Source organism: Pangasianodon hypophthalmus, chromosome 19 (genome assembly GCF_027358585.1).
Source record: "Pangasianodon hypophthalmus isolate fPanHyp1 chromosome 19, fPanHyp1.pri, whole genome shotgun sequence".
Classification (NCBI taxonomy): Eukaryota; Metazoa; Chordata; class Actinopteri; order Siluriformes; family Pangasiidae; genus Pangasianodon; species Pangasianodon hypophthalmus.
The window spans coordinates 2,695,048-2,710,450 of NC_069728.1; the positions used below are offsets into that span (position 1 = coordinate 2,695,048).

A 15,403-nucleotide genomic window follows, 5' to 3' on the forward strand; every position below is an offset into this window, starting at 1 on the left:
AGAGTCAATTTGCTTATGCTGTCATTTCATCTCTTGAGGACAATGCAGACAAACCTTAAAAATTCATGTATTTACTTACTTACGTATTTAACTACATGTTTCAAACAAACATTTGAGGAAGACTACATGTTTCCTATAGTGCAGAAAGCATCATTTGTACAACATGAAACAAAACACAGAAAGTATAGATTTGAAAATATGTCTTGTTTTGGGAATGCATCTTTAAGAAAGAAAGGAAAAAAAAAAAAAAAAAAAAAAACCTAGTGTTTTGGATGTCATTTTTGTGTTATGCATGTGATGTGTGTGTACCAGTCAGTACTCCATATATTTAATTTATTAACAATGCAATTTTCCCTATAATTCAAACAGAGAAGTTAAATACGAGTGAAAGGTATGAGCCGACATGTTAAAACTAAATTTGTTCCCTGTGCTCACAGCTTTATTGTTTTATGGTAAGACATTAGACAGACTGAAAGCTTAAAAGCTGAACAGCCTTTCTTTTTCAGTACGGTGAATAAGCAGATACAAGTGAATACGTGAAGAAGTCTGTGAGCTAAAAACAGGATGAGCATTGTGGGGAAAAATAGTGTGAATTTGAGACTGAAGATTCAGTTTTGCAGATGAAAATAACAGCAGCACTGTTGTATGTGGTTAACCATATTACAAAGGGTGCTGCGTATTCACAAAAAAGACTTCCTGTCGCACCTTTGTTACTCCAGCTGCCTGAAGAACTTCTCTCAAACTGTTAATTCAGAAAATGCAAACGAAAATGGATGAAACATGATGAAAGCATAACATGATGAAAGCATAAGACGTCCGATCGACAGATTAGTTTTGGCAATCTGAAACCAAATGCTGTACCAAACACATTCTCCAACACAGAGATGCAGAAAGTCATGATTAGAATTAAAACAAACATCTTAAAAGCACAAATCCAGGTTTAGCCATAATGGGGAGAGCAGAGATCCTCCGAGTTTTGGTTGGGTCCCGCCATTCAATCATTCATTCATTCATTAATTCATCTTCAGTAGTTGCTTTATTCTGATCAGGGCTGCAGTGGATCTGGAGCCCGAGGCAGAAATACAACCAGGATGGTACGCCAGTCCATCGCAGGGCACACATTCACACACTTATTTATCTTAACCAATCCACCTAGTGGAATGTTTTTGGACAGTGGGAGGAAACAGGAGGACCTAAAGGGCATGGGGAAAACAGGAAAAACTTCACATAGACAGTAACCTGAGCTCAGGATCGAACCGGGAACGATCGGGTGGGAGACGGAAACACTGCATCACCAAAAATCCACCAAAAAAAAAAAAAACCCACACAACAGGAGCAACAACAAAATGCCATGAATGATTTACACAAGTAATCCATGGAAAAGCTGAGCTGCAGTCTAACTGTACACCAACGAAGTAGGTGCAGCTGGTAAGAATACACAGTGTTTAAAACTCCCCTCAATGCAGCTGTGCATGATGCACTCGAACCAGTGCAACACCCAGTACAATCTTATATGTGGTTTGTATACAAGTATATTATAATTACTAAAAGCAGTGCTGCTGTCTCATTCTGTGCCTTGTTAAAGCTCATGAGAGGTAATTTTTTTTTTTGCTCTGATGAATGTTAACCATATAAACATCCACTTCAAAAAAAAAAAATCCTTTAAATACTTGTTATTGTAGAGTAGAAATAGCTGAGTGACCTTGACAGGCTGTTTGTGGAAAAATTACGACCTTCAACATGTCTGAGTCTGACACAGCACTTACGATATGCACTTAAGGTACTAGGACCCAGAAGGCCACAAATGCGCAAGTCAGATTTCACTTAAAGTGCTGAGTGTCAAGTTTTGCAAACAGAGAATGTCACAAATCAGATTCTCTTTATTTATCGATGGCAAGGAATGACCGAAACAAACAGTAATTGTTTCTGTAGTAACAGCTCGATACACAGGGACTTGTAAGGCGGACGCACCACATAATCTAAGACTAGTAATAAATGGATTTTAAAAAAAATTATTGCTTAACAAAAAAAAAAAAAAAAAAACACATATAATCATATAATCGTGGAGGTAATTTTTTTAGGAGATGTTAATGTTTATAGAAGGAGTCGCGAGTGTCAGCTCTTAGTAACAGTCACAATGCTTTGTAAAGTTTCCCCTCATGAGAAAGTCTTCAGGACAGAGGAGTTCACACTTTCCGCTTTCTCTAAAATGACAAGTTGAGGGTTTCGAGAGAGAGAGACACACACACAAAGTGAAAATGTAACATAAGTAAAAACAGGAACTAACTTGTCTCTTGGACATTCCATAAACATTAAATCTTAACCAGAAATCTATAAAATGTGTGATGTGTCACATGGCTGTTGTTTAAGCAGAACACACTCCAGCGCGTGCTGTTATAATAATGATCCACTTCAGATGGTAACAGTAACTCCACTTCATGTTCGCACCGTATCACGCCACCCAGGTGTTTATTTTTGTATAAGTCACGTGTCATTTCTTACTCATCATGGGTAAGTGCGCCGTTAGGCACGATGCAGACCGGAGCAAAAGCTTCTTACCCATCATAAAACCACTAATGCACTAATGTCCTCGATGGATTATTGCCTTCATAAAACAGTGATGAAAACAATATGATCAAATCCACTGTTCAATAAATAATTGAATTTATTATGAATAATATTTGCAATTGCAATGTAGCCTGTTAACAGTAAGCTTCGGTTGCTAAGCAACATAACGAGCAAAGATGAGAGCATTCCATGGACAAATGGCTTATGCTCAGTTTGATGTTCTTGGCAATAAACTACATAGTGTGAGCACCTCTACAACAAGAAGAGCAATGAGAGCCTGAGAGGAAATCATATTCCTCTCCTCTCACGCGCAGCAGATCCCTGAATCCTGTTCATCATCCATAAAGGCGAGGGCAAAATGTAAGCACAATAATAATGCTTCTATAAGAAATGAAGAAATCATGTGTGTGAGCCTCACTGACATCACTTCTGTCCACAAAACAACTGATCACAAGTAATCAGCACAGCATTTCTGAGACTTTAGATCTGAGACTGCAGTTTTATAATGCAAAGTGTTCAACAAATGCAGATTTTTATTTTATTTTTATATATATCAGATAACAAATCCTCCTACATTTCTCTCAGCTGAGCGGTTATAGCACTGGTAACACTGGTTACATTTATTACTGATTTTTTGTTCAATAAGAGCTGCAGTTAATGTTCACATCAAACATCAGAATGAGGAAAAAGTGTGATCTCTGTGACTTCAACTGTGGCATGGTTGCTGGAACCAGATGGGCTGGTTTGAGTATTTCACAAACTGCTGACCTCCTGGGAATTTCACACACACAACATTCTCTAGAGTTCGCACAGAATGGTGCGAAAAACAAAAGACACTGAGTTTGTGACAGTTCTGTGGGTAGAACTGCCTTGTTTATAAAAGAGATCAGAGGAGAATGAGCAGACTGGTCTGAGCTGCCAGGAAGTCTATAGTGAAGCCCATCTGATACCAACATCCATGCCAGGGTCGCAGAGATCACACTTTTTCAGTCATTCTGATGTTTGATGAACATTAACGGACGCTGAAAACATCACATGACTGAATGATTGGATAATTGCATAAACGAGCAGGTGTACAGGTGTTCCTATTAAAGTGGATGGTGAGTGTGTATCAGCTATAAAAACAGACTTATCAGAGGTAAACACATGCATCATAGCTACCACAGGAGTCACAATCCCTGGATCTATACATGAGAAAATTTCAGCCAAATATCTCCTAGCGTTTAAGTAACGACTGATGGGTTGGTAAGGCGAGGTGTTAAAAATTAAACACCATGTCAGCATCAAATGCTATATTCATGACAGGAGCAAGGTTATAAATAATAAATGAAACAAAAATGTTTATATGAATACGTGGAGAGACACTCATAAGAACAGGCAGACAAAAATAAATAGGTGAACAAATAAATTAACACAACTGGACAGGAGATATTTTAAAAAGTAACACAATACAAAAATATAAAATATTTCACGCCGAGTAAGGTAATCATCTATATGGATTGATTGTTCAAATTAATTCGGGATAAAAATTGTAAAACTCTTTCTGCCTTTATCTTGTCCAATACATCTTAACAGACCTTACTGAGTAATATCTTTATCTGATGACGTTAAAAACAGAACGGTTCAATAAAACGTGCTTTAGAGTCAGAGGAGTTCTACATGACTGACGTGATGGTGCCTCTTCACACGTTAATAAAAGCGCGTGATAGTCTTGAGTGATCTGTGCGACATCTTGTGTACACAGTCGGATCCCAGCAAGTTTTAAAGGAAGGACTCAGTCTTCTGCTAATAACAGGATTGATTTCACGCAGTTTGTTATCCTCATTTTCATCCCATTCACTTGTTACTCGCTTACAATATAGGAGTTCAAGTTCGGGCTGAGGTCTGATGACGGGATAGGGCACTCTCACTCTGCTTCTCATTCCACTCCTTTTTAGCAGCCATGTCTGCCTGATCTTTGCCAGAGAGCCCACAATGGCCCAGTACCCAGCAAAAAACAATGCTGTAGATCTGTTTCTAACTGATAGGTAGGAGGGAACTCAAAAAAAAAAAAAAAAAAAAAAAACATCTGTCAATGAACGCGGAGTTGCGTGAGTGGTTACAGGGTTGCTGTGCTGCTGAATCATGATGTGGGTCAGTGATTAAGACAGCATACCTCAATGGTTTCACTACAGTAAGCAAATGGTTTAAGTGAGCATTCTGTACCAAACCATCTAGATGGAAATGCGATTGGGTTAGATGCGTTCTGGTGGGCTAGCTAATGAATTTATGATTAGCCCACCCCTGCTTCATCTAATGAATAAAGTATATGCACTTTATAAAGGGTTCTTACAGCAACAAATATTTAACCAGACATCTCTTAAAAATAAGAAACCTAGCTTATTATTTGTTAACAAATGCAAACTAAATCAGGAGTACCAGAATACTTCATGACTGACATTATTACATCATCATTATTTACATTTGCAGTATCAGCTTACCTTATCTGGAGGAAATTTTGTGGTTCGTTTTAGATCATCCGCTTGTTCTTGATTTCTAAAACACAAGTTTGGAAAAAGATTTGATTAGCTAGATTTGTGCAGCATATCAAAAGCTTTCATACAGCTTCATATGTAAAAGTGATCATGATTTTAAAAATTCTTTAATTCTCTAGCTTTTAATGAATATTAAGCTCCTACAGTGTATGTTTCAAATGACCTTTTTCATAGAAAAAACTCTAATGCCTTGACAGCAACCCAAACCCATTTCTAGAAGGGAAATAAACACGCATTATGATAATCTGGAAAAGAAAGAGAAAATTGGAGCTCCCTTGACTAACAGCACATTAGCGAGTACCTGGTTCAGTTTCTTGGTGATTGGTCATGAGGTTCCCCCAGACAGAGTCCCCCCTTCTGGTTAATGACTGCCCCTAATTAATCTATCTGCCTCTCGCCTTGATGTAGCACCAACAAAGGTGGACTTGAAATGTGAGAATGAGGACACAAGACTGTTCCTTCCCTCTAGCTCACTTTCCATTGTCAGTTTTTGCACTCCACTCACACACTCACACACACGCACACACAAGGAACTGAAGAGAAAGACGACTGGGGTAAAACTGGGTCTGCTCCACATGGGGATGAAGTACCCAAGTTTTGGTGCTGGATGGAGTGACCCCATGACCACACCTCTGCACTTTCCATTCCCTTTTTCAAGGATGAGGTGAAAGACGTTTTTAAAAACTGGCCATCACTTGAAAAGCCAAACTGTTATGTAAAGAGAGCTCCTATTGTACAGTATTAAAATAATAACCATAAGAACATGCACTATATGGCCAAACGTTTGTGGACACCTGACCATCACACCCATATGCTTCTTCCTCAAACTGTTACCACAAAGTTGGAAACATAAAATTGTTTAGAATGTTTTTGGATGCTGTAAAGTTGGTATATTTCCTGTGCACAAAGCGAGCTCCATGAAGACATGGTGTGTGAAGGTTGGAGTGGAAGAACTCGAGTGTCCTGCACAGAGCCCTGACCTCAACCCCACTGAACACCTTTGGGATGAACTGGAACACCGACTGAACCCCAGACCTCCTCACCAACATCAGAGCCTGATCTCACTAATGCTCTTGTAGCTGAATGATCACAAATCCCCACAGCCACACTCCAAAATCTAGTGGAAAGCCTTCCCAGAAGAGTGGAGATTATTATAACAGCAGAGGAGGAATAAATGTGGAATGAGATGTTCAACAAGCACATACGAGTGTGATGGTCAGGTGTCCACATACTTTTGGCCATATAGTGTCTACATCTCACGTCAAATCCTTCAGTATTTATACACAGCACAAAAGTATAGTCATAAACAACGGTTACACACAAACACGTTTTTATTTGTGCAGTTTTGTTTTCTAAGGGTTTGGAGTACTTGGGTACTTGTATATACTTCTACCCTTAAAATATACTCCAAACAGGGAGGAAGCTGTTGAAGAAAAATTATTTCAGACATTTGACCTTGCTGTGACCTTGACCCTGTGTGGATCAATTCCAAAATCTAATCATTCATCACCTGGTTACAATGATATGGAATTATCAACCCTACAAACATTCAACCACTCGTTCTTCACATATCATGCTAACGAGAATCTCGGACAGCTGGACGAACAACCCGAAAAAATGATGCCTATTCGGGCATTCATGCAATAAAGGACTAACTAATTGACTGCGTCAATGCTCTAGCCGGAAAATACGTAATTTTTGGAAATCACACCAAACGGTAGAGCTCTCCACCGCCAGGCTCATGGATAAAGTTGATGCTATAACAGCTGCTTTTCGTCGCTTCTTCCGTTCTCTCATTTCTCCTTTAGTTATTACGTTTCGTTAACAGACCACACGGTTGAAACTTTTGAAACGGTCGTACAGGTACCTGAGACACGAAAACAAATGCGACAGAAGACAGATGCAATAAATGTGCGACACCCTTGATGTATGAAATCCAATCACGAGTGCTCACAGGAGACGGGTATAAAAACGCCAGGTGTAAACGGCTATGCGTTTCAGCTTTCCACTTGTGATCGGATCTCTCGAGATAAATGTGAATACCGGGTGTGAACAGGGCCTCAACGTGTGCGAAGCGTCCCAACCACTTACATTTTACACGTTTTATTTACTTTCCACTGATTGATTTACAAAAAAGCTGTACTATGCATACATCTGTACTGACCGATAGATTATCATAAACACGGCTTGCCACTGTGATCACATAAAGGTTATTAATCCAGGGAGATTTTCACAATTACAGTGTAGGAGAATTTTAACCAATGGCAGAACAAAGCTTGCTGATACACTGAGCTGATACTCGGTAAAAGCGACGCTGTGCATTCATTACCAAATATCCTTTCATTATGTCTTAGATAGACATTTGATAATTAAAGATACTTGAAAACTATGATTAGCCAGAAATCACAAGCTTGATTGAGATACTTATTTTTTCAACAAATCTATAATAAAACCCTCAATGTTCATGTCTTATTTTACTTATTTTACTAACTGCTACCTCCAAGCCCCATGATTTCACTGTGGCAGCATTTAGGTGGTGGAACCAAACCAAAAAGTGTAGAACTGGCATTTTTTCAGTAGAAAAGGGTCGCCCATAGCACACACTCTGCAAAGCCAGAGGAATTCTTCCGGCAGATAATCGGTCATCAATTGACTTACACAGGGTCTTTGGTAGTTGAGAGAAACCGGAGATCGAGGCGGTTTGAGTTAAGTAGCTGGTGATATTTTCTCTGTGGTATTTCCCCCCTTGTCAAATTTAGGTACTAAAATTCCCAGAAAATGGTCACAGCTCGCAACCGGAATTTTCCATTCATCTCAGCAACACAAGCTGCTCAAAACTGAAACTGTAGACTTCGGATCTGTGAGATTTGTGAAGCGATGAAGCGAGGACCCGTAACGTCTGCAGCTGCCAGATCCTATATACGTCAAACTCAGTGCACTGAACCTGGAGAATTCCTGACAAGCGGAACGCTGCAGCATGTGCTGTAATATGAGAATACCATCGCCAAGAAGGAAATGGCAGACGGGCGTGCAAACATTTTTTTTAAAATGTTCTACGAGAAACAGACGGCAATTGTGCAGCTGATCGATTTTTCCTCATACCTGATGGAACTAAAGCTCAACATCTGAAAGCCTTTGCTTCCCTAAACGCTCTGCATGACATGCACATCCACACCAATCAACAGTCACTATGGAAACCAGGTCATTACATATAAACAATAAACTAGAATAATGATATAATAGTTGCATGCAATATAAACAGTTCTCTTCAAAGTGTTTTTCCAAATGTCTTGCCACAATAAAAAAAAAAAAAAAAGAAAAAAAAAGCAGTATTCCCCACTTCTTCATTAAAGGATTTATGTGGTCAGGTCCAGAGCTGTGGTTGCTCGATGTGCTCACTTCCCCACCGCATGAGTTCAAGTTCAAGGGCATTAACCCTTTCATGCGCAGTAAACACTCACAGATAGTACATTTCATTCTGTTTTTTTTTTTTTTTTAGAAAAATATAAGACATACAACAACTCTAAATCACTCTCATTCCTGTTGCTCTCCAGACCCATTCATAGAAGAAGTCAACAGAATTAAAAGAAAAAATAAGAAAAAAAAAAAAAAAAAAAAAATCACATTCAATTTGAGCAATAAAAGACATGTTTCGAAATAACTGATGCAGTCCAACCTTAAGTCCAATCTCCTTTAGCCAGGGAGCATCTGCACACCTCCACTTTCCAAAACAACTTAAAGAGAAATGCATCCATGTTCATCTGAAACATCTCCTTTCAGGTCTCATTATAGATAACTGCTATTCATCAAGAGAACAGAACAGGACCATGGCGGTTCTGCAGTGAGGTCACGTGCTGATGAGCTAGCAGTGAGTGAGCAGCAGACGCAGGACTCGGCTTCATCATGCTCAGCGTTGCAGATGGACAGACATCCTCAGCGAGTCAGCTCATTGTGAAGAAGCAGACAGTGCTCTGCTCCCAAAGACAGACTGACCACGTTAGAGAAACTGCAGCTCCACGAGTTTGTACATGACGAAGTGGTTTTGATTCTGTTCCATTGAAATAGATGGAAAAAATCCAAAGTCCATCACAGCCTGACAAATTCACACTCCATTACAGCGGGTTTGGAAATTATGGAGCTGTTATATCGAAGATTCCTGGATATCCGCTTTCAGAAATCTTATGCTGGCTGATATCGGGTTTCACGATAGTGTGATGATATGATTTTAAATAGCCCACTTTACAGTGCCACCACATCCAGTGATGTTTACTCAGATTATATTATTTTACCACACCTGCCAACCTTCACGCATTGTGCAAAGCAGCTCTGCAATTTAACTTACACCAAAGAAATATACCGAAAGAGCAATCCTTTTCTACTCAACAAGCCAGTCAACAGTCTTTTTTTTTTTTTGCACAGGTGTTTTGTCCAACCCCTGGAAGCCCCGCCCCACTCCCTCCATTTCACACACTCTTGACTGGACTGGTGTAGCGTCCTTGCTTTCTGTCAAGGTACATGGAGAATGTTTAGAGTTGTCTAATGTGAAATCTAGCAGTGCAAGTTCTTGGCTAACTTTAGACAAGTACATATTTAACATTAATTAACTACATTTACTAGAGACGCCACTGAAAAGAGGGAAGGGAGAAAGAGAGGGAGGGGAAAAAAAAAAAAAAAAAAAAAATGGCAGAAAGTTTTGACCTAAAATTTCAAAATCCCAAGAGTAAACAACAGGGATTGAAATGAAATCACAAGGCTTGGGAAATGGAAATAAGATTGTATTCAGAATGGTGAGTAGAGTGCTCATGGGCAAAAGAACAACACGGGAAGCTCCCAATTTTTAAAGTAACACTATTGGAGCAACACTATTAATTGAGTTCATGCTCTTTTTATTAAAAAGAAGAAAAAAGGACCGCAGGCAGGCAGTAGACCCAATATCAGTAAGTTATAAGCCCATGGCATTTGTCTGAAATAGCAAAGTTTAACGCATTTCAGTGATCTGAATGGTCAACATGTTGCCCAATGCCAGAAAGTAACCACTTAACCCCAGACAGACTTGTGGTCTTGCACTAGAAGCTTGTGGGACTGTGGCATGTTAAAAGCGTATAAACTATCCTGACATCCATGAACTATTCTGCTAATGATCCTCATGGGAACATGACGTCAAATTTAAACAGAAATCATTCATCAAATTTTGCGACACCACTCTGGGAAGTGTGAAACCACCTCGGTCTGGAGCACTTTTTATACAGTCCTGATTACGCTGTGAAGAGTCTGAGTAAATATAACTGACAGAACCTGCAAGGTGTGTTGGTCCAGCTCAGTACAAATGATACATTAACTGTTAAATGCAATCTTTTAGTCCTGAAAGCACAAAACCAATTTGCTTAAAGCCAATGATTTATTAAAAAAACAAAAAAGTAGTACAGTCTCTGACAAAGCCACATTAGTAGGTTTGTGGGTATCGTGTGCTTGGTGGTCAGTCATGCGCCGTCAGAAATGCAGTCTCACCACGGTTTGCAGTAACTGAGTGCTAAATAAAATTTACACATTACAACCTGATTTTCTGTGGAAAAAATACACAACTGAATACAGAGCAATCTCTTAATGATGACTTCTCTTAAATTAACCACCAATCCTTAGATCATCCATCACCTATTTTTACAGTTCCCTACTAGTTCCCACATCACGCTGCAGTAGTTACCTACTAGTTACCATAGCACAGGGCGACAGTTCCCTACTAGTTACCACATCATACAGCAATAGTAATCCGACCTAGATCTGATGTGCCACACTGGTCTAAATCAGATTACTAAACTATCACCACCCTGTCACAGTGATTCCCACCCAAATGAGCTAGATGGCTGGTTATATATGGAAATGTCCATTTCAGAAGTCAGACCCTTCTGAAAGATGGAGGACACAAGATGAGCTACATAACATGAAACAAACAAATAAAGCTTCTTCTACATCAGACACCAAAAACTCAGACTTCTGCCTTCTACACTGCAAACAAAAGGCAAACAGTGACTTCTCGCAGAAGGAGACCAAAGAACACTTCTGGGAATGTCCTCGAGCACACTGAAGAATTTAAAACATCTCCACACACACACACACACACACACACAAACACACACACACACACACACACAATCTCTCTCACACACACACACAACTTGCATATGATGTTTTGCCAGAGACTGCCTTTTGTTAGGTTTTCTATAAAACTAGTGAATTTTCTTCAGCCAGTGTAACAGGACTAACAGCTGCTGAACACCGGAGCAGTGTGCGGTCCTGTGGAGACGACTGCAACAGGCTGAATTTATTCATCTGTCAGTGAAGTTGTGTGTGTTGTGGGCAAAACTGAACCACCAGATTTACAAAAGTTTCAGTAACACTGATTTTTTTTTTTTACTCGTGTGTATGCTGATGAATTGACAATCCCTGGTAAATTGCCAAGCACATTCACGGCGCTTAGATTTAGCCACGCCCACAAAACACCATAAAAGAGAGTTATAAATGACTAAATGACGACTAAATGGTGCCGGAGAAGGAGCAGCTCAAGCATGGTGCACGTGAAATCTTTCAGTAATCCATCGTAGCCGCTGCAGGGCATCGGCAAACACACTGTCTTTATCGGATGGCTAGTCTTGTCCTAAATTATGGATTTTTTGTGGTTTACTTTCTGTTAAGTTATTGTGTGTGCAATAGTAATAAACAAAGCTAATTAAACTTGACAGCAAGCTCACATTAGATAAAAAGTTTTTTTCTGTAGCTGAATAATATAAACTAATAATTTATATTATAAACTACTGCATACTAATAGTTTATATTATATTATTAAACTACAGTAGTTTACATATATACATACATACATATATATATATATAATGTATATGTAATATCACGGCAACAATCTGATCCCTTAGTATCAGTATCAGGGCAATGTGTGTGTGTGTGTGTGTGTGTGTGTGTGTGTGTGTGTGTGTGTTTGGGGGGGGGCTCAGATATCACAGAAATCAAATGTAACAAATGGCAAAGAATTTGAATTAGATTTGTAAAAGAAATTTATTTTTGGAAGTAGAAATGTTTCCATATAAAGAGACTGCTTTTCTTCTTTTGTTTGGACTGATTTGATTATATTTATAATTTATTTATACATTTAAAATGTGAAATGTGAAATACAATTTAAAGAAAACAATATTGGAAGGGTTTTGGCATCACCAGGCACTCAAGGGTTTGGTATCACACCATCTCTAGTTTATGTATGTACTTCAGAAATCAAATCAGAAAAAATGACACTGGAGGGGAAAAAAAAAAAAAAGAAGAAAATAGGTTAAAAGAAAAGTGACAGGACCGAGTTCAGAGCAGCTGGCTCAGTTTTGCCCTTATATGGCCACTGGAGGTGGGGGCAAACAAGGGGCAACAAGTCCAAACCCACAAAGGCCTTCTTGCCTCTTGTGCCATATCACAGTCCTCGAAACAGCACTGAAGTGGATCAGACTCACACATACTGACAGCAGAGCCACAAAGACAGACGCATGCACACACAAAATCAGCTCTAACCAAGACAAAATGGTGGAGTCCATTAAATCCATGAGTTCCTCCTTAGTTTAATTAGAAGTATTGTTTTTTTTTTTTTAATAAGGTGTGGAGCTAAAGGAGCTGGACATCAACAGCAAGGCTTCAGGGTGTAACTGCGACCGGGTGGTGGTGGGGTTGGTATTCAGAAGGGGTCTCCGTGGCCAGTCGTAAAAACGTGTAGGAGTCAGGGGCACACAATTCCTCCTATGAATCGCCGCTGGTCTGAATGCCACTTCTGTATTGTGAAGTCAACGCATCTCAAAAGCAGCGGCACACAAAAAGCGCCGTGTCTCAGGGTCGAGGAGAAGACAGAGGGTCTTCACTGATCAGCAAGCCCCATCTGAGACATCACTGTTAGGCCTGCCACAATATCAGCCTCTAACTGACTGCTGCCTCTGTTCCTCTCCATTAAATAAATAAAGAAAGAAAATCTCTTAGTGAGATCAGTGGCTTCACATCTTCAGTTACGCTTCTTTCGTCTGAATTACAGCAGTTGTAACAGAGATGGAGTGACTACAGTTATATTTCTGCATTTAAAAAAAAAAAAAAAAAAAAAAATTAGGGCCTTAGCTCAAGAACACAGCGGTGGCTTTCTGGCAGCTGTAGGATTTTTTTATTGTTGTTTTACTTCATAGCCACTATACAGAATCTTAACTGTTAATCTATCACTGATAATTTACCTCAAGGGGACGATTTTACATTTTTGAATGCTTAATGTTAAGATGTCAAAATCTGTCGAGATCTCTCTTAATGAGGTCACAGGCTAGGTGGATTTTTTATTTATTTATTTATTTATTTATTTATTTTTTAAAAACTCATTGAGCCCATCCTCAGAACCTTGGAAGCAGAGTTACGTAAGGAATAACAGCACATTATTTTCGTATAACAGCCGCTCTGGAGTGTGTTATTCCACAACAGTTTGCCAACAAATACAATGTTTATTTATTAATTTATTAATGAATGGCAGATTTTAACGGTTTACAGTTAGATTTAATGTCATGGAACGTCCGAGAGAAGTTAGTACCCGTTCTCACTTACATTATAGTCGTGATAAGCGGTCACACTCTCTCACTCTCTCCCTCTCTCCCTCTCTCTCTCTCTCTCTCTCTCTCCCTCTCTCTCTCTCTCTCTCTCCCTCTCTCTCTCTCTCTCCCTCTCTCTCTCAAAAATGCTGCTTGTCATTTTACCAAGAAACCGGAAAGTGTAAAATCCTCTCTCCAGAAGTTGTTCCTGTGCTGGGAAACTTTAGCACTGACACCCAGGACTCCTTCTATAAAATGTTAATAAACGTCTCCTAACAAAAAACATGGCTAATATTTGGCTAATAATGACTGATGGTAACGTTCATGAGTGCAGTCAGTGTCTTATTTTTTTTTTCTTTGAAACAAGTTTGAGTTTTTTTTTAAACCTCCAGTTTCAGCAATTTAAGCTACACAGCTGCTTGAAAGCAAAGTTATAACGCTAAAAACACACAAAATTCATAGTGATTTATGAGAATGCTCAAGAGCGCCCTTGCTATCTGGCAGATGCCAGAATTTTCACTTCATTACCAATTCCAGCTTCAGTATCATAATGTTCGATACTAGTATGATATTATGGCTAAAGTGATGCTTTACCAGATATCAAGTCTGAACACTGTTTTCTGCACTGATTACAAATACAACTTATTATTAATTACATTAAATGAATTGATAAGATTTGTCCACACGACTTTATTTTGAATAACTAAATAACCTGAGTCCACAGAAACAGCTATTCAAGACAAAAGCTTGTAGTCATCATTAGTCTCAGGGAAAAAAATTTAGAATATAAGTCAATCTGGTAATTAGAAAATTGCTTAAATTAAATTTAGTATAAGCATTAAAATCACATTTTAATAATATAGTTTTATGTAAACTATACGTAGTGTGTTCTCCTATTAAACATGTTCATCATTACGATACTGTACACAGGACAGTTAGCTAAGCTCTCGCTCAGGGTCGGGATGTTTGTCAGCCAGATGTTTCACCAAATTCAGCGTGTTCTTTGGGATTACTCTGAAAGGAAACCAGGAGGATTCTCCTTATCCATGAGTTTATCCTGTTATATGGTGTCTGTGTGTGTGTGTGTGTTTTGCGTCACTGCGCACTCTTGATGTAACATGATTTGCCCAGGAAAAAACGTCACCATATTGAAATAAAGAACCGAAAGTGCTGACAGATGTGGAATGGAAAATGAAGCAGAATTTTGATGCTTTGTCCTACGCTACTTTGTAAAGCAGGTCATTCAAACAATTAAAAGCTTTATATAGACTGTGTTTAGAGACATGGCCAGGAGCAACATCACTAATTCTGCCTCATCCCTTATCATCAGTAATGAATTACTCCATCACGGAAAAGCGCTGCCAGAGTTTCTTCTGCTTTTACTGCGTTTGTCATTAAGAGGTTACATTTTTCAAAGCAGGAGAATAATCTTATTATTATTATTATTATTAATTGTGTAAGGTCAATATTAAGGCATCGTACAAACATATACAACGATCAGTGGCGCAAAGCAACACAATGAACAACTACAAAGAAGAATAAAATAACAGAAAATAAAAGAACAGCTAGGAGTCTCAATCAAAGCCATAGTCTGACAAACGCATCATCTCTTACACACTATTTCCTTTAAAGAGGAGAGATACAAACACAACTCTGCTTTAAAGACAGCAAAATATCGAGGAACTCTCATTTATATTT

At 38.9% G+C, this 15,403-nt stretch overlaps 1 protein-coding gene across 3 annotated transcripts in view; it reads right to left on the reverse strand.

Annotated features, from left to right (window-relative positions):
- The window catches only part of fam49a (family with sequence similarity 49 member A), a 30,539-nt gene that overhangs the window by 8,469 nt on the left and 6,667 nt on the right, over positions 1 to 15,403 (reverse strand). For all 3 annotated transcript variants that reach the window (XM_053242250.1, XM_026946955.3, XM_053242251.1), the window contains exon 2: positions 5,049 to 5,103. The gene's annotated coding sequence lies outside the window, so the exon portion shown is untranslated. The remainder of the gene's footprint in view (positions 1 to 5,048; positions 5,104 to 15,403) is intronic.